This window comes from Heterocephalus glaber, unplaced genomic scaffold (genome assembly GCF_053883595.1).
Source record: "Heterocephalus glaber isolate CG9 unplaced genomic scaffold, H.glaber_assembly_v1.0 deba00001577, whole genome shotgun sequence".
In the NCBI taxonomy this organism is placed as follows: domain Eukaryota; kingdom Metazoa; phylum Chordata; class Mammalia; order Rodentia; family Bathyergidae; genus Heterocephalus; species Heterocephalus glaber.
This window is the reverse complement of record NW_028258358.1, coordinates 19,061,016-19,082,019: the sequence shown is the minus strand read 5'-3', so window position 1 is coordinate 19,082,019 and position 21,004 is coordinate 19,061,016. Positions and strand designations below refer to the sequence as shown.

General features: G+C 32.1%; 1 pseudogene across 1 annotated transcript in view; it reads left to right on the top strand.

The window, feature by feature from the left end:
- The window catches only part of LOC147823526 (eukaryotic initiation factor 4A-II pseudogene), a 44,759-nt pseudogene that overhangs the window by 7,422 nt on the left and 16,333 nt on the right, over positions 1–21,004 (top strand). The window contains exon 1 of the transcript XR_015443719.1: positions 1–21,004. This exon is cut by the window's left edge and continues 7,422 nt beyond it; it is cut by the window's right edge and continues 16,333 nt beyond it. The product of XR_015443719.1 is annotated as a eukaryotic initiation factor 4A-II pseudogene (transcript).

Below are 21,004 nucleotides of genomic sequence, written 5' to 3'. Positions count from 1 at the left end.
ACATGTATTCAAAACAGATTCAAAGAGTAAAGGAGAGGTATATTTTAGAAACAACTTTCATTCCTGTAATATTTATCATTTTTTGTATACTTCTGCTAACATCCGGTGTCATTTCCTTTCAGATAGACAATTTCCTTTTCTACACCTTAAATGACAGGTGTACTAGTAAAAGTTTATCACAGTTTCTGTTCATACAGGAATGTTTATATTCATTGTTTTGAGCAGTAATTTTCTAGAATATACATAAATTACATCAATTGTATATAGGTATACAGGAGATTTGATTGAAATATAGGGTAAGGGTTTAAATTTAAAGATTTTTATTACAATAAGGCACATTCTCTTTAATCCACCTCAAAACACTCCTCAATTTGAGCTCATTTATTGTCTTGTTCTTGCCAATTTCTGAAGCAGTTCTGGAAGTCCTTTATAAAGAGTGTCTTTAGTTATGCTGTCTCGGCTGCCTGGATATTCTGAATTGATTAAAAAAATCAATTGAAAAATAAAAAAATTAAAAATGTTTACCTTTCAATCATTTTGATTTTGGAACTGAAACATTTAGCCTTTCATGGTCATTTTGACTTTGGGAAAGAGCTGTAAATCACACAGTGACAGATCCACTGAAAGAGATGGAAGTGAACGTATGGTAATGTTTTCATAAACCTGTTTTGCAATGGATGTACATGGGAGTGGCATTCACAAAGTTTTGATGAGCCCTTGTGAAGGCAATCAAGAAAAAGGACACACAGAAGTGCTTCAGAAAGTTGCAATGAGGCTGGGCTAACTGTTTTCAAAGAGGGAATATTTTGAGAGAAACTAATGTCTATGTGTATTTGTGAAGGTTTTTAAAACATTTAAACATTTGCCACATATTTTGATCACTCTTTGTGTACACACATACACACATAATATGTATTTTAGCTCATAGGACAATTTATTCTGGTACTTTCTAGCCTCATTGGTTTTGATAAGTACTCAGACATTAATCTTGCTCTTGTTAGCCTGAACATGGTAAACTGTCTTTTTGCTACTGTTTCAATGATTGTCCCTTTGTTTTTAATGTTAACAATTTGCCTTCATTGTGTCTGAGTGTGGATTATTTTGTTTTTAAACTTTGCTGTCATTTTAAAAACCTGATTTGAGGAATTGTATTCTATTTTCCTTTGATTTTTTTCTTACTCCCTTCTCCATCTTGAGAAACTTCCAATCACGTATGTAAATATGCCTGATAATGTTCAATATATCTCTAAGGTTTAATTTTCTTTCACTTTGTCCCTCAAATTTTGTACTTTATTTAAGAAATTAATTAACACATTACAATTACATACATTAATGACATATGATGTGAAATTTTGATTAATGTATAATTTATAGAAAGACTCAATCAAGGGCTAGGTAAGTAACTCAGTGGTAAAGTACTACCTACCATGTCTAAGCCCCCAGGTTTCAATCTCTTGAACTCAAAAAAAATTTAGTCAAGCTAATTCACGTATCCATCACTCAACTATTTGTCTTTTATCTCCTGTGTTCAGAACATTAAAATCTATTTTAATAATTTTGAAATATATATTATTAATAACTGTTTTCTTCGTGTACCACATGAAGATCGCCAAAACTTATTTTTCCAGTGTAATGGAAGCACTGGCACTTTAGACCCTTGATCAGCATTTTCCTTTCCCCATTCAGCCAGCCTCTATTAGCCATCTTTCAATAACATTGATTTTCTAATTTCACATTTAAAGGAGATAATATAGTATTTGTTTTTTCTGTGACTGGCTTAAGAATATGACATCCACTACTTTCATGTTGTTATGTATGGCAGAATTTCCTTCTTTCTAAAGGTTATCTTTTTTAATTCATTAATGGATAGTAAGGTTGTTTTTATGTCCTGGCTATTGGAAAAGTGCTGAAATGAACATAGGACTGCAGATATTTCTTTGATAAAGCAAAGTTCTTTGATAAACCAAAATGTGGATTAGTGGATTACATGGTAATTATATTTTACTTCTTTTTAGAATCCTCTACACTGCTTTTTAAATTATCTGATTTTATATTTTCTATTAATCTATTTTTAATTTTACCACTTTGTTTTTCTGTCATTTCAAACTGCTGTTGAGTCTGATAAAAATATTTCATTTTAGACTTTTTTCCTCTTCAACATAAGAATTTCCCTTTGATTTACTAGAATTTGTATCTTTTGATATTATCATTTCTGTTGAAATCTTTTCATCTCATTTATAATTCTATAAACATCATTTTCTTTAGTTCTCTGAGTACAGTTATAACAGCTCTTTTCATATTGTTTCCAAAATCCATTAACTGGTTACATTCAGGAACATTTTCTATTGACAAGTAGTTTTCCTGAGTAAACATCATACTATTTCTTTTCATGTCTCTTAATTTTTTGTGGCAAATTACGTCTTTCATATAGAATAACATTGTTCAGATTTTGATTTTTAAGTAATATTTCTTACTATTCATATCTTCATCTTTCTCTCTTTTTTTTCTTTTTCTTATATTTCATTTCTCTATTTGGCTGTGGTTTATGCTTTAACTTGTCAAGACTTAATCTGTGAAATCTCTTTTGCAGTATTTTATCAGTAATATCTTCTCTCCATTGTTGTTGTTTTTGTTTTCTTATTTTGAGTTTTAGCTTGAATTCCAGGGGTTGTACCTGTGTCTGCATACTGCATAGCTTTATTCAGTGTTGGTAAAAGAGGAAGTTCAAATCCAAAACCAGTAAGGGAACCAGCCTCCTACAGTGGTTCTTTTATAGTTTATTGGAGAGTATTTCTCAGAAATCAAGCAGTTTTTAAGACTTCTCTGTTTTTTTCCTTCCTACCTGACACATTCAGTCATATTTACTTGGAAATCTTGAGTCCTTTGGAATCCTTTCTGTGGCCACACAAAGATCCCTTAAACCAGGAGTGCAAAAGAGTGTGTCTAAGCTCTGCTATATCTTTCTTATTTACAGGATCCTTGTGCCTAAAGATTCAATTGAACATTAGTTTTCCACTCACATCATTCAAGATTTTTCCTTTAGATAATCATTGCAAGCTTTCCATATATTTTTCCAACTTTGTTTGCTAATTTTACTAGCAATAGCAGTGCAGTTGGAATATCCTCTCTGAAATAAGTCAAGTCGCTTTCTTCCACCAGTGCAGCTTCTAGTTTTCATAGCCAGTGCTCCCATGGTAAAAATATCATGGGATTAAGATAGTGGGGTGTGGAGATGGGAGTAGCCCAGGCAGTGAAACTGCTGATTTCAATCAATGGCAATGTTTCTTAGTTGAAGTACACTGGTTCTTTTTTTTTTTTTTTTTTTTTTTTTTCAGTACCAGAGATCGAACTCAGGACCTTGTGGTTGCAAGGCAGGCAACAGTGCCACTGAGCTAAGTCTCCGGGCCCAAACTACATTGGTTCTTCATGGATCAATAAGTTTGCTTGCTTGCTTCCTCTTTTGGTTTCTTAATTTTGTTTTCCTCAGCTAATTTAGAAAATCTTTAAACAGATAGTTTTGATGACTATGTTCATACATGCATTTGTTCCTTAGGGAGATAATTTCTTCACCTCTTTACTCATCTATAAAAAGAAGATAAAAAAGGAAAATGAATTTTTCAGGTTAGTGTTCATCTCAATTTCTGCTGCTCTGCTCCTCAATTTGCCATTTAGAGCCCTTAGAAAGTTTCTTATTTGTGTTTTCTCATTTGAAGTTAATTTATGTGCCTCATTTAGGAACACAGAAGTGGGACTGTAAATTTGCAATGTAATCCTATCATGCTGAGGGCCTGTAGGAGTTCTAGGAATTTGATTTCACTCTCTCTTACTTAGACATATAATACTAGAGTGATGATCTAGGACAATACTTTAACTTGAAATTGTAGTGGTGAATTTCTTAAAATCATTTTCAGGACTTCAACAGAGTTGTATCATTTATAACACATTATTCAAAAGCCCTGGAACTAAAAAAGGTGAGAGATACAAATAATAACCTAAACATGTCTACCTTGTTTTCCATATCCACACATACCACTTTGTCTTACCTGCCACCCAGAGACTGTATGGTCTGAGAGTAGAGATTCAACTTTCTATATCTTTCTGCTTTACACTTACAGAGATTTTAATTTTTTAATTTAAAATCTCAATATTTGCCAAGCCTTTTGTTTATAATCTTCTCTTGGTAATGTCATTCTCCTATTTCGAGGGCTGATTCAAGAGAGTCAACAGATGAAAGAGGAAAGCCCTCAGTTAATATATATCTCCTGGCCAAATTTGAAAAAGGCTTTCAAAATAGAATAATTCCCTGCATTTCCCAGTGGATAAAAGCTAGTCCGGCTTTCATTGATCACATTTCTAAATTAGTCCCTGACCAAAGCAGCAAAAAGCAATATGATCTCTTAGGTGATAGGAATATCATCAAGGAGTAGAAAAGCATTTGCCTTTGGGAATCACCTGCCTTGCTAGAGAGCTACATGTATAGAGAAACTCTAGCTAAGTGATCTCAATGCTTACTTCACATTAGAATCATCTAAGGAGGACTTAGAATATTCCAATGCTTATTTTCTACTTACACAACTCTATTTAATTTTTCTGGATTATAAACACCCCCTTAATTCTATGCTACAGAATTACTGAGCTCACTGCTCAAGCCTTTACAGGTAGAGTTACTAAAGTCAGTTGTTTTCTATGGATTTCCCACCCCAGTTCTCACAAAGGCTCTGTGTAGGGTAATGGAGGTCAGGTAGTAGAAAATGTCTGGACTATGGTTACACTTTTAAAGGCCAATGCTTTGGTGCTTAGAAATTCTTATATATTTCCCTCAGTAGTTACTTAATTTCAGTTAATAAATGATTAATATATTATTTGTAAAGGATAATGTCTCAAAGCCTAAACAACACTAGGGATCTGATAACACTAGACAGAGAACCTAATCTTGACCAAAGTGACCTGTTTCACTTTTACCTGTTGAAGTTAACTACAGTATGAGCATATCTTCTAAACACGACATGTTCTGTACCTTCATGTCTAAAGTTCTGCAGGTGTGTGTGTATGTGAAGAATAAGTAATCTGAGGCTAAAATTTGCAAGTTTCAGGAATGAGGGAAAAGGGCAGAAATCAAGATTTAGTCTATGTTCCCGTCCGTGTGCATTACTTGAGCATTACTTGTTACTTTTCCCCTTTACTCATAAGATGGATAAAAAGAACTATAGTCATAGTAGTTAAAATTAGAAACAGGTATTAAACACTGATAGGATACAATTATCTATAGACTGCTTGTGCTTCTGCATGTATTTTTGACTTCTGAGCAAAGGGCCTGCTTGAACACTAGATGGAATTGGAATTTAGAGATAATGTATCCCTTTGGAGTTATTTGGAGGTATCTCAAGATATTGAAGATAAAGCCCTCTGCCTCCCCTACATAAAAGATCCTCACTCCATGGGATGATACTCTCTCATGGAGAAAATCTGCTCTCATTTGAGAGTAATGAGTAATTTGAATCCCTTTTAAAACAGATAGTGTATCTTGATTAAGGTCAGAATCTTCTGAAATGAAGGTTTCTTCGACCTGGAGATAAATTTTTATTGTGTTAAATTCCTGTTGAATCTGGGGTATAAGGAACCACTGTATTTTGCTGCTCTGGATGACTTTTTAGTTGTGAATAATTTTTGTATCTTCAGACTTATTTTGTTTATATACTGATCTCATGACCTTGGCAAACAGTTTAAGAAATATTTTTGTTTCTTTTGTATTTCAAAAATTGTAGTTGATTAATCTACATGTATATATTTAAGTTTTACAACATTTTAATTTAAGTATATATTTTATACATAAAATAAAGTCATTATTTAACATACTTTTTGAGATGAGATCACAATATCGTTGAGAGTTATTTTTGTTAGTTAATCAAATAGTTCTGCTTTACTAGAATCAATTTCTGTAGATTTATCTTACTCCTCTTTTTGTATTTGTCTAATTCTTTCTACTCCTTGACCCTGTGTTTTGACATCTGCACTTTAGACAGAGAAAACATTTTTGTTAATCCTTGTGGACTGTCTATATACAAGAGAAGAACTCCATCAGTCCATCTGGCCACAGATCCTGGTTGCTCTACAAATTCTTTTCTTCTTGAGAGAGACCCAAGCAGGTTTGTTTTTCTCTGCTTTCTATGGGATGAGCCTGGAGAGGCCCCTATGATGTCTACTAGCCATTTTGTTCATTGTTCTCCAAATGACTAAACAGCTCTGGACTCATTAGAGGGCTGGGAACACCAAGCAGATGTTAGTTGTTTGAGGAGCCTTGCAAAAGTTGGAACACCTGGTGGACAGATGAAGTCTTTTCCCCATAAGAAAAACTATGAAGCTGTGATTTCCCTTCTACTCACTCTGTGAGCAGCAGGATGAGAAATCAATGCTGCCTACTAGTCCAAGCCTCCACCTTCATTTTCCCCCAGGCTGCTAGACTGTGCCAGACTTGTTAGAAATCCAGAACTAGAAAGAGAGAAGCTAGTCCTGTGAAGAGCACCTTCAGAAAAAAATAAGGTGCTAGCTGCAAAAACAAACTCCTTACCCTGGTTGAAGATTGAAGCTAATGCCCTCTTCCTGACTGTATGGCACTGTATTAGGAAGGTGGTCTATGCTGAGAAGGTGTCCTGTGTCTCCCACCTGGCATTAGTGAGTCTGGTTGGCATTCTCCTGAGGTTTGGAAGCTTTGCAGTTAGTGTCTGATCTTTCATGAAGGGAATTTGTCCAAGAATTATTGCCGAAATTGTGTTTGTATGGGAGAAGGGAGATAGAGGGATGCCTACTCCACAACCCTGCAGATGTCAATTTATGAAAGTCCTGACAATGTTTGATTGTATTAATTATTAGAATAGTGTTATCTAATTCTTCAAAAGTGGATGAGTTCAACCATTATTTTATGCAGTTGGTAGAAATGCCTTTTGTTGCATTTCCTTAACAGAACATCATGGGTTAACATCATTTAATGTTGTGAGATATGCTTTATTTTCCACTTATTTTCTACTGTGGTTAATAGTTGATGTGCAAGTACTGTAACTGTTGCAATTATGTAGTTGAATCTGCTATGTATATTATTACATTTTGTTCTTGTCATAAGTCTTACTGAGGTTACATTTTTTAAAAAGTGAATCAAGATATAGCTTAGCAGTAGGAGAATGAGGGAAATCATTTGTATTTATCAAGTTTTAAAAAAGACAACCAAAGCCATTAATTTGAGTTAACCAATGAAGTTAATTTTAAACAATATGTGTATGAAGAAGATGATCAAATTTGAAACAGTCTGTCACAATTTGTAAGGGAAACATTGACTGGTTACCAAGCAAGCAAAAGACTGTGGAATTGTAGCTGAAGAAAGTGTAGAAGAAGGCAGGCCAAAGGAATTCAGCATCTTTAGTGATCACCAGTCAATAATTTGCCTTCAGATACAAGGAGATAGTCAGCCTTCGCACTCTTGATATGGATAATATCAGTAGTCACCTACTGTTAGATAAAAGAGGAAGGAAAGTACATTCAAAAGAAACACTGATCTTTTTTATACTTTACTTTTTCCAGTACCCAGCTAAGGAGAAAGAAATCGCCCAATGAAAGGACCATCTGAAAGGATAGTCTGTCACAGTAGACTATAGCTCCTATAGCACACAGGTTATGAGGACCACACATGAAGACTCACCTAGGCAGGGAGGAATAAGACCTGCACTGAATTAGACATAGAGGACAACATTAGGCTTGCCTTACATTTTCATGCCTGAAAAGGACCAAATTTTGTGGATTCTGTCCATGATTAGATGAAGAGAGAAGTTAAGTCACTGAATGTACCTCACTAGGTTCACATTGTTTAATAAATATATGTATATTAAAATGCATTCATTTTCTCGACAGTAATGGAAATTTAATTTTATTTTGTATTTTTGTCCGTTGCCTACAATAGGATTTCCCTATTTCATCATTAATTTAGTGGTTTTCAAGAGGAAGGACTGGCATAACTTTTGAGAAGGTTAGGAATATGTATTCTTAGGCACTATACCAGACTCAGTCTGAAACTTGGAGCGCAGTGATCTCTGTTCTTTTAAGAAGTCTTTCAACTAGTTTGCATCTTTCATTAAAGTATTTTACCTTCATTTATCATAATATACTGCTACTCAATGGTTTTGTTTATAATTTTAAAATTTATTTTTCCAAAAGAAAATATATCATTTCATATATTATGTCATTCATGATTATTTCATATGTTAATGAGTTATTATATTAATAAGTAATATTTTCCTTACATTTATGTCAGGTTCAACAATTCCCTAACAATTCATAATTGACCTCTGGTTAGCTAAACTAGTATTTTGACTACCTTTGAAATTTTATTTAAATTATAATGAAAATAGTTTATTAAAATATGTTAAAAGGCCTCAATCCCTAAAATATATCTCTAGTTTTGATTATTACTCATTTATTTTTTTATCTTGTTTGTTACAACCTAGAAATATCATTCTTTTAAATAAAAAACTGATAAACATATCCATTTTAAAAATCACTGCACTTAATTGCAGAGGGCAAAAAAGAAAAATTTCTTCCTTTATGCTACAGATATTTTAATTTTTTGTAAATATATCCACACAGAAAAATAATCTATAATTAAGGCAGAGGCTGATTGAAGCTACTCCGTCACTAAACAAACAGTGCATAAAGACTTGCTTGAATATTTCCCTCCTTCTGAGTAAAACAAACTGTATTTTTTTAATATTTTAAAGAAACATTTCTTGAATTTTGCCATGCTATTAAATTGAAACCACTGCTACCCTGTATTTTTAAAATATTCTAGAGAGAAAAGAGACTACTGATTACCATGAACATTGACATGAACACAAATACAGTTCTACCAAAATAGATTCTCTGTGCAAAAGACATCTTCACTTCCATGCTAGCATAGACAATATAGCTCCATGTGTAAAGCTTGTCATGATGTCCACTGCTACAGTGGACTAAAATCAAAAATCACACCACTGTATTTGTAGGTACAGGGACACTGTCAGCCGTCTTCATAACTGCTAAAAATACAGTATTAGTATACCAAACAAAGGGACGCTAAGGACATGCAAGGTCTAAACTTTGTGGATTGCAGCCAGCTGAGCACAGCAACAAATAGTTCATTTTAGAGCCCAAACAAACACTTCTTTCATGAAGGAACACTCTGTCACTATCCCAGCCTCCCCTCACCCCCTGAAAAATCCCATACATGACATTTGCATTGACTTTATCAGGTTCAAACTGCACCATCGTGAATATTAGGTGGTATTTTGTATTCTTTCCATCAAAAGCTAAGACAGGAGGCTAATCAGCCTTCTACCAAAGCATTAAACACAGTTTCCATAAATAAAAATTCACAAAAACCTCAACTTCAAAACTGTCAATTGAATCAGAGAAGGAAATTTTCTCCCTTATACAAACTGACCATACATAACTACCTGCATTGAAATATTTTATTTTCACTCCAATATGTAAAATAGTACTAGATTTTAAATAATTTTATTTATTTATTGCTTTTTCTTTGATTATTTTGGCTTTTTGAGACAGGTTTTGCTTTGTATGTCAGGCTGGGTTTGAACTCACTATGTAGCCCAGGTTGGCCTTGAACTCATGGTGAACTTCCTGCCTCAGCCTCCAAAGTGCTGTGATTACAGACATTGCTAACATCCCCAGATCTTAAAAATTTATTTTTTAAAACAGAGTCAAAAATTATAGATGTATAGGTATGCAGATATGTAGATAGATATAGATATATGGAGCATCACGTGATACTTTGATAAACTTACATATTGCATAGTGTTTAAATCATATTAAATATATCCATGTCTTTTGTGTTCAAAACATTCAAAGTCTTTTCTTCTAGCAATTTGAAATATAATATTATGTATGTACATTATTATATATATCTTCTGCTGTACACACGAGAAGTTCTTACTCCTATCTGTAACTGAGTAACCATCAATCGACTTCTGCCTATTTCCCTCTCACCCTACATTCACCCTCCAGGCTCAGCTAACTACTATTCTACTGTCAACTTCCGTGGACAGAAGGTTTTTATATTCCACATATGGGAATATAATATTATGGGAACATAACATTATGCAGTACTTGTCTTTCTTTGCCAGGATTATTTCACTTAACATAGTGATCTCCACTTCCATTCATGTAGCAAATGACAGAATTTCATTCTTTTACATGGTCGAATAGTGTTTCATTATGTACTGTACTGTATTTATCAATTCATCAGCTAAAGAATAATTCTCGGCTATTGTGAATAGTGCTGTAAGAAATATGGGGCTGCATATGTCTCTTTTGCGTATTGATTTCATTTCCTTTGAATATATGCCCAGGAATGGGGTTGCTGGATCATATTTTAGTTTTATTTTTAATTTTTTGAGGAATTGCTATACCATTTTCTATAATGATTGTAATAATTTATGTTTTCACCAGTCATGTACAAGGGTTTCCTTTTCTCCACATCCTTGTCAACATTTATTATTTAGTTTTTTTCTTTTTTAATTCCAGCCACGTTTACTAGAATGAGGTGATACTGTAGTTTCATTTTCATTTCCCAACTGATTAGCGATGTTGAGCATCTTATTATATACCGATTGGCCATTTGTATGTCTTCTTTTGAAAATTATTTAGACCCATTATTTATTTCCAACTGGCTTATATTGTTGTTTCCTTTATATTTTCTCCTAGTAGGCTCATAATTACATATCCTGTCTTTAATTACTTTTCAAATTATCCTATTAACTGGTGAAAAATAGGGGTACGGTTTCATTGTTCTGAGTTTGGATGTCCAATTTTCCAATCTTTCACTGAAAAACTTGTGCTTTTTTCCAATATGTTCTTGGCACTTTGGTTAAATATAACTTTTCTGTAGAAGTGGGTTTACTTTCAGACTCTCTATTCTGTCTCATGATTTAGGCATTCATTTTTTCCCAATACTATATTGTTTTATTACTAGAATTTTTAGACTGTATTAAAGTCAGGTATTGCCTTCTCCATTTTCAGATATTGTCTCCCTTGTTCTTTTTTGGTTGAGATTTTTGTGGCTATTAGGTTTCTTTGTTTTGGTTTTGTTGTTGTTGTTGTTGTTTTGTATTTGCTTGTTTACTGTGGTTCCAAGCAAATCTTAGCATTTTTCTCTCTTTAGAGAGTATGGACATTTTGAAAATTTTTATATTTTAAATCAGTAAACATAGAATGTATTTTTATGAAGAAGGATAAAACCCATAATGATCACTGATAAAATTCAACATATCTTAATGATAAAAACAATTAAGATTACAAGACATATACCTCTCATATATAGTCGACAGATAATATAATTCTGAATGAAGAAATGTTGAAAGAATTTTCTCTAAGATCTAGAACAAAACAAGAATGTCCACTTTCACTACATTTAGTCAATGCCATTTTTTGAAACAGAGCTCCAATAAATACTGAATAGTTTCTAAGCATGAAAGTAATCATGCACAATATTCCAACAACATAAGTATTTGAAAGGTTTTCTATAAATATTTCATAATTATCTGAAAATGTATGGGCTTAATAAAACCTTTAAAAAAATTTAGAACATTGCATATGATATACCCACAAACATGTAAATGCATATTTACAAGTAAAACTTTCATCTTCAATTATTATTGCAAATACATTACTGCCTAAAAATTTTCTCATAGAAAATAAACTAAAACATTTGTAACAGACTTTAAATCATCCCTCATCATGAAAAAGCAGAAATATGCAACATTTTGCAAGAATCAGCTACGGGAAAAGAATACAAAATGTCCATCTGTCCTCCAGTTGTGTTTAAATTTCTCCATTTGTAATCACTTAGTAGCTATAACTGAGATAAATCCTTCCTGATTCACTTTTTTCAAAATAGTAAACAGGTGATTATTGCTAACCATATGTGAATCAGTGTTACAACAAGGTCAAAAATTCCTGAGTAGTAAACTATTCAAAGCATATTTCTAGTTGAAAATCAATGTTAAATTCAGTCTTTGAGAAATTGCTTTGATCAAGTATGACATGAAAAGCCTTTTCTAGTGTACACAAATTAAATACATGACCTCAACGTCTATGTAGGGAATATTGATGATTTAATATAAAATTTCATGTTTCTATTTTACTTTTCTAGAAACAATGATGCAACTATTTTCTACAATCGTCCTTATGCTAAAGATTTTTAAGTATAGTATGTTTTGAGAGCTTGTTTGGAGGTTCTAGCAGGGGAGCGCAGCTACTCGTATACCCTTGACCGGGAAAACGGTCCTCCTCTATCGGGGGTGGTCGTCCTCTTCAACGGAGCGTGCAGCTTCGGGAGGGAGCACATGGATTTAGCTCAGTGGTTTCGCAGCCTGTTGCGCAAGCGCAAGGGCCCAAGTTCGATCCCCAGTACAAAAAACAAACACACACAAAAAACACGAAATATAATATGTTTTTTTAAACAGAGTAATAAGAAATAAAACTAATAATTTTATTATTATACTTCCCCAAAGTGAATCAAAAATTATAAAATACCATTCATCTGAAAATTTACTGAAGGGATAGCATTAACTTAGAACAGGAATAATTAATGAGTATATTAATTTAGAAATCAGCTAAATTTTCATTTCAGCTACACTGCTAAACAAATCAGAATATCTGTAAGGGCTTTAATTATTTAGTTAAATATGGTCTTCAACTAAATTCCTCCTGCCTGTGTTGAAAATAGCCTGCAGATGATTACATTTCCATACACTTCACAGCATAAGCTTCTTTTGGTTTGAAATAAGAATGTTGAGGTTGCCAAGTATAAAGTTTATAACTGCTGTTATTTTGGATTAGAAAGAGTTATGAAAATCCAAATGTTTTACAAAGTTAAAAGTATTCTTTTTTTGCTCACTTATAACTCAAAAATCACTAAAGTCATTCTACTACACATGCCAGGAAGCCCAGCCTCTTGCCATATGCCTGCAGAAGCTTATTAACTCCCTGCTATTCACTTGCATGTTCTTACACATAGAAACAAGGAACACTGAAGATTAAAAGTACCTATACGTATTTCTTTCACAGAAGCTTGAATCGAGGCCACGACCTCATTTGAACGTGACGTGTGTCCTACATTTAGGCTTATTTTTAAATTAGCCTAACATAAATTCTTGTACATGTATTTTACACGGTACTTCCTAAATCCCCACTGTAATTTTAGTATGTCCTGACACTGGTTGAAATAATCTAATAAATACATAATTTAATTGTTTTCACATTTTTATTTACTGTATAATTTTTGTTGATGAGTTATCTAGCAATTTTATCGTGTATGTCGTGCAAAAGTATGACAAATATTTGCTACATTAACAATATAATAATCTGTATGTGCTAACAACTCTTAAAAAACACATGGATAACTGTATTTAGACAAAGCCTTTTAATTGATGTCATAGGTTCTTAAAATAACTAAAATCCATTACTATATTCCTCATTGAATTTTTATCCTCTTCAATATCTAGTACTGTAATTCAAAACAATCTGTTCAGTCCGTATTTGTCCAAAGTTCCATACTCCATGCTTGTAGATATTCATTAAAGGTCTTTATGAATCTCAGCACTAGTTTTGGGCTCTGTCAGACAATAGAGGAGGATTGTATTTTCCCTTAAAAATGTAAATCCAAAAAAGATATCTAATGCAGATATTCTGAAATATTTAAAGACTCCCTTGTTCATGCCAAAGAATAATTTAAAAATTGTTTTTATATGTCCAAGGATTGAAAACAAAAGAATAGGAAAAGATTAAGGAGTGAGATTCTTTCCTGTCTCACATACCTTTACATTTTTTAGAATAAGACTCAAATGTTTTAGGACAGAGAAAGTTCTTTTAAAATTGAATCCAGTTCACCCTCCTATCCTAATATTTTACTCTTCTCATCCACACCACCACTGAAAGATGTTTTCTTCAGGATTATATTTTGCACTTTGAAAATTACACTATTATCTTTCCAATTTCATATCTTCTTTCTATTCACACTAACCTATCTTAAAGTTATTGGATTTTTTTACACCCAGAAGATGGTCATTTTATCTTTCCTTTTATTCTCAGCATTAGCAAAAGTGTTTATTTAATATATTAATAAAGGAGAAATAAGGTTTTGCTTCTAGGACCTGCTGAACTCTACATAAAATCTACCAGCAGGATTGCCATTTACTTATATTTTAAGGAAATTAGACCTTTTTAAGCTTTCAGGTAGGGAGAAGGAAAATAAAAATGTTATGAAAGAACTCAGTCTTCTATCAAAATGGCTAGGGAAAGGAGCCTCTAAACCCTTCTATCAAAATGTCTGTGGGTAGAGGGAATTGAGAATTGATAAATTAAAAAACAAAAACACAGGTTAGTCTAATGGGCAACTAGTGTACAAGAATACAAATGAAGATGAACTTCAACCTAGCCCAAATGTTCAATACAGCTTGCATATACAAATGGACCCAACAGAATGGCTGAGTGTTGGCCAAAGAATAGTTTAAAACCTTCACCTATATTTCTAAGAATTGAAAAAAGAAGAGCAGAAAAATATACAAGTTGTAGCTTGTTTTTCCTAAACAATTGTATTGTACCATGCTATTAATGATTTTTCAGAGCCAAGAATTTTATTTGGTAGCCTATTTCTCATGACCATATTGTGGTATGGCTTTGTGTTTTAACTGTATCATTTTAATCCCTTCTACGAACAAATCTTTAACAGATACCCCTATCTTTATTTAAACAAAACACTGTTTCTTCTGTCACTGTAACATAGTCTATATTTACTTATGTATTTTTCTAATTATAATCAATATCATCACTTGGAAGAATTAAATGTCAACTTCTGTAACATTTTTTTTTTTGCAACATGAAATAACTCAGCTCACTTCTAACTGAAACCCCATCAAGTATTTGAATCTGGTTATTAGAGTCACTCTTTCAAAGTACATTTCTAAGCTATTTTTCTTGTATGTTATTTATGGTTTTCATTACTCTGATTTTCAACAATTCTAATTAAAAGATAATGCTGGGAGTATATAGATTTCATAGGTGTTTCTCCTTATCTAGATCCTAAATTTGTTCATTCTGATATAATTTTTGAGACAATTATTTAATCTTGTAGATATACAGAGAACTATTAGATATTAAAATAAAGTCATATATATATATTTGACATAGACATTTTTCTTGGTAAATCAAAGTTACCCCTGACTCACCAGTGATACAATATTTCCACTGTTGTTCTCTGAGCCTAAACGTAGACATCCCATTTATCATGGCTAAATTTCACATTCTTTATTTCATCAGAGCTTTTTGAAATCGAGTTGTACTAGTGTAGGAAGAAAGGCATTTATTGAGAAAACTGGAGGCAGAAATATCTTTTTCAAAGTCCTTGAGGTATTAACTGTGCTATCTTTCTTGTTGACATAGTTTGTTTCTATACTGTTATACATTTACTTAAAAAGCAATACATCAATTGATAAGTGAATACTCACCAAACTGTCAATTAAAATCCCATGCCATGCATAAAAATTCAGAATATTAGCAGACATTGCCTTTTGGATAACCAAAAAATTATCTTCTGTTTAAACAACTGTATTCCTCCTACTAAGGATTTTAGGCATAAATTTATGGCAGAATGGAAAACTTCATTCCATTATTATATTATATTCTTGCTAATTAATTAGAAAGGCAATTTGTATAGAATGAGTACATCCACTATGTGTGTCTGTGTTTATGTGTAAGTGTATGTCTGTATTTTTTTTTATTGTGGATGATCATCTCTCCTCCTTATTCAATTTATCTGAAAACTACATTCATTAAGTATGAATTTCTTGTCTCTCCTCTAGCTAATCTGTTTTTATCAACAAACAAAATAACTTTATCAAAGTCTTTAATAAGCATGCAGATGTGAATAGAATCTAAGATGGGAATTTATAGCATATTGCTCAAGACAACTCCCAATTTCAACTACTCCGTGCCTGAAAAAAATCTGTTACTCACCATTCCTGGAACATGTTTTTTCAGATAGTTATAAAGAAAAGTAGCTCCTATCATATGAATATCTCAATTTTACAATGACATTTGAGTATAATTCATATAAGGCAGTCAATTTTGCAGTAATATGTGATGAGCAATTTTTTAATGCCTTAATATGTGGAAATCATATCATGTCTGAATATCATTATGATATAGTAGAAATGGTAATTTCTAAGTGAATTTGTTAAGAGTATTGTAAGGTACTTAATATAATGTGACTATTTAATCAGATGCTATCATTCTAAACCCCTGAAGTTCCAAGTAACACCCTCGCCTGAGCTCCATGTGTGGCTTAATGAATGTTGAAGTAATCATTCATAGAAATGATAAACTTAATTACTAAATGGCTGTGTCTGGAAACTCCAGAGTACTCTTCCAGAGGATTAAGTGGGTTCAAGTGGGCTAAATTTTCTAAAGTAACAGTAAGCATACCTGAATCAAACCTGAATAGTGAATCTCCACTACCGGCAGGAAGGGAGTTGGGTGACAGTAATATGATAGAATGAGAAGGAGAAGTACAATCAGGAACAGTTTATGAGTCATATGTGGGAAACTGTAGGACAAAAAGTTACAGATGATTGTCAAGAACATCTGAAATGAATTCACACAGTTACTTTCAGAAGTACCACCAAGTACCGCTTTTACTTTCTGAGAAAAGCTCAAGCATTTGGGATATATTAAGTAGTCAGTAAGTGTTATCTATTCTTACTATGTTGGTTCAGTCTTGTTTCTAAATAATACCATTTTTTAGCCTTATACTGCCACTTGCTTTGTATACATACACGCTTATAAAAAATACTATGCATTATATGATATATGATATAATGCACTATATGTTAGTGACTAGCCCATTATTTTTACTATCCTGTTTTATTTAAATTATTTTTAATATCATAGTATTACTAATATCATCTATAGGATGTTTCTCTGCAATGGTTATGATGTTATGCATATTATTGTATACTACAGTGATTTAATGTGCACTTACCTTAAAATCTTTCTATCACATAAGTCATGTCTTAGTATCTTTGGAGGGTTTATTCCAGGACTCTTTATGGACACCTAAATCGACAGATGCTCAAGTCTCTTATATGAAGTGGCATGACATTCATCTACAGCCTTTTAATTTCCTCTTAGGTTTTTAAAGTCATCTCTATTTTTTTATAATATTTATAATGCAAATGTTATGTAAATATATAGTTATTATGTATTATTAGGGGAATTAATACGGAAAAGTTTTTACATGTTCAGTACAGATGAAATTTTTTCCTTGTATGTTTTTCATTTGCAGTTGATTGAATTGCAGAATTGGAACCCACAGATAGAGAGGGGTGACTTGTTGATTGAGAGGGCACCAGCATTGACAACTTGTATTTGAATTTCAGCTTTCCGAATTAAGCACACAAAGCTGCAGTTTAGAGCTTTGTGTTATATCTATCAATAGTAATAAAATACTATCTATGTCACATAATTAGATGGTTAAATAAAATATGTGTACAAAGACAAAATACACGTTAAAATGTATTAGTCAGATTTCTTATTCTTGGACAAAATATCTGACAGCAGCGACTTAAAGAAGGAAAAGATTATGGGTTTCGGAGGATTCAGTCCATGGTTGGCTGGCTTCAAGGCAGGAATATCATGGTGTAAGGGCATGGTGGAGTAGAGAAGGGGAATGTTATCAGGGAGGAAGGGGTAAAGAAAAAGCTAGGAATCACAAAGACACACCTCCAAGAGCCACCCAGGTACACCCAGAAGGATACCTGACTAATCTGCTAAATGTTTTTCTTTTTTTTTTAATCTCTTAACCTAGTCAAGTTCACAATCAAAATTGAGGGTCACACAGAGTAAGTAGACAAATAATGTTAACTATAATTATTACTAAACAGCAATTCAACTATATAATAGATTCTTCTGTTAATAGCTCCATAATCTTTGTAAATTTTTATTGCATCAATATCTATTGAAAATTATGTTGATGAATCTGGCTAATATTTTTGATAAATCTATTGCATTCTATAATTTTTAAGGAAAATATGTAATTGAGGTGTGTTATACATCTGTGTCAATTCCCTATAATGAATGTAATCATTATTTACTGAAAATATGTACTAATAAAGTTTTTTAAAATATGTTACCCTATAAGTTAGCACAACAAAAATTAACAAAATATGTGTGGGAGATAAATTTATTGAATACTTGAATTCTCACAAGGCATATTTTCCTTTCTCATTTTAAAAATTCTTTTGGTATAAAATTCTATATTGAAAAATAATTTCCTCTAAAATACTTTAAAAATATAATTCAATTTTGGTGATAGAAAGTTTGACACTATTTTTATGAAAATGCCTCTGTAAGCAACTTGTCTTACCCTTTCAAAGTCCTTTATATTTTATTTCAGTACTTGACAGGTCCAATATATACAATCTTGTGTTTTTTCAGCTCTGAGGAATTTTCTTTTAGTAGTCCAGATTAATGCATGGATTTTAAAATATTTTATTTCAAAATAACTACTAGTATGTTTTAGGTATTTTTGCTTGTATTATCACATATATATGTGATTACTGACTTAGTCTGTTTCAATTTCTTGTTCTTTATTTTTTCATTTTTGATAGCTATTTATAGGTGGCTTGATGTTACTGCTATTGTTTTATATTTATCTATTTTTTAGATAATGGAAGGGCAAGCACCTAACTTGATTAATTGAATAGTATAGTAGCTATGCTATAATTTTAACAATAATTAACATATTAACAATAGTTAACCTTTTCACATTTGGTGTTTTTGGTTTATCAATATTTTTTCAAGATCCCTCTATGTCTTTGTAACTTGATAGCTCATTTCCTTTTTACACCAAATGATTTTCCATTGTATGGTTGTGCCACATTTGTTTTTGGATTCACCTATTAAAGAACATCTTTTTAACCCCCAGGTTTTGAGCATGTAGGTTGAAGCTGAAGTAAACAGTCATAAGCTACATTTTATTTAGTGGACAATATTTCAACACATTTGGATAAATACCAAGGCATGTGATTGCTGGACTACATGGTTAAGGCTATATTTAGCTTGGCAAGAATTTATTAAAATATTTTCTAAAGTGAATAAATTACTTTGCATGTTCACCTGCAAAGAATGAGAGCTTCTTTGACTCATATCCTCACCAGCCATTTTATTTGCAATGTTTGACTATCAGTCTGTATGGATTACTTATCATTCTTTTAATTTGATACTCCCTAATGACATATGATATAGAGCTTACTTGTCATTTATATATTTAATGTGAGGAGACTTTTGTTCAGATGTTCTGCCCATTTTTATTGAGTCTTTATTTTCTGTTATGTAGCTTTCAGGTTTAATTGTATAATTTGGATACCATCATTCATCCAATAAATATTTTAGAAATAATTTCTCTCATGTTTGGTCTTCCCTTATCATCTTTTAACAGTGTCTTTCACATAGTACAAATTTTCATTTAAGGAATTTTAAATTTTTTCTTTCACAGATTGTGTTTTTGATGTTGTATATAAGAAACAACAGTCCAAGGTCACAATATGAAATTTTCTCTTCTATCAACGTCTAGGAATTTTAGAGTATTGTGTTTTAAATTTAGGTAGTTCTACAGTCAATTCTAAGTTATTTTTTATTAAATTTACAAGAGTTTCATTTTTTTTTTTGTCTCTGGAAGTCCAGTTTTTCCAATGCTGTTTTTAAAAAGAAATCTATCCTTTCTCTTTTGATTTGTATTTTGTCAAAGATCAGTTGGCTGGATATGTATATAGAGAGAATATTTTAATAAATGATTAACAGAATCAACCAAAACAAACAGTAGCAAATTTATCAATTATATATGAAACTAGTTTGTGTCAAAAACGAGGAAATTCATTACAATGGTTTGTCTTCATTTGGAGAGAAATTATTTGCATCTTTTACTGAAGATAAAATGCATATGGCATGAAAACTAAATATAGGCCTGAGTCAATAACAAATATTGATTCACACAAAAGTATATCCTGTATAGGTCTGAACTCAAATGTTACATACTTATGAAGATTATTCCTGATCACGCTACCTAAAATGATCCTTATTATATGAACATTTTATCATTCAGTATATTTATATTCTTTGTTTCTCCTCCTGGGCTCTGAAACTCTTCTTTGGAAACACGATAAAAGACAAGATTTCCAATTCTCCCATTCCCCTTGTATTCAAGTGAAACTCGTGATTTGTAACTAGAAGTAATTGGAAGTAATAAATTTCAATCAATGGCTTAGGAAGGTTTGTGTCTAATGTTTTCCATTCATCATGCCATACTGCATAATGTGAGAGACTTTGTTTTGAGATAGAGGAAGATGTTGATAATTTGGCAACATAGGTGACTTATTTGCCCCATGCAGTGTTTATAAAATAGTTGAGACAAATTTCTGAACCTATAGTTGAGATAAGAACAGCAAGAAATAAATCTGTGTCAGAGAGTTTCGTACTTTCTTTTTAGCACACCAAAACCTAGGCTCTTCTATTTTAATGTGTATATGCAATTCATGTATATTATAGATGAATTGATGAATAGAAAATAAATGTGTTTACAATAATATGAATAGTACTATATGCAGAAAAATAATTTCATTACAAAATACAAGTGAAATTTTTAGATTAGCACAACTTTCCAGAGAACTATGTAAGATTTCCTAATTGTATTAATGTGCTTCCCATGTCTATGTAATTCATATAATTAGTCGTTAATTAATTGCAGTGAAATCTAGAGTGAATGTGACAGCAAAAGGTGTATCCCTAAGTTACTCTAAAGTTCCCAGGAAGAAGGACCTACTGAACAGTTACCAGGATAGGGACCAAATGTTGTTGACACATCCATGTGTTATAAGATGAGTCCTCAATTTCTATTTATATAATTTTTATT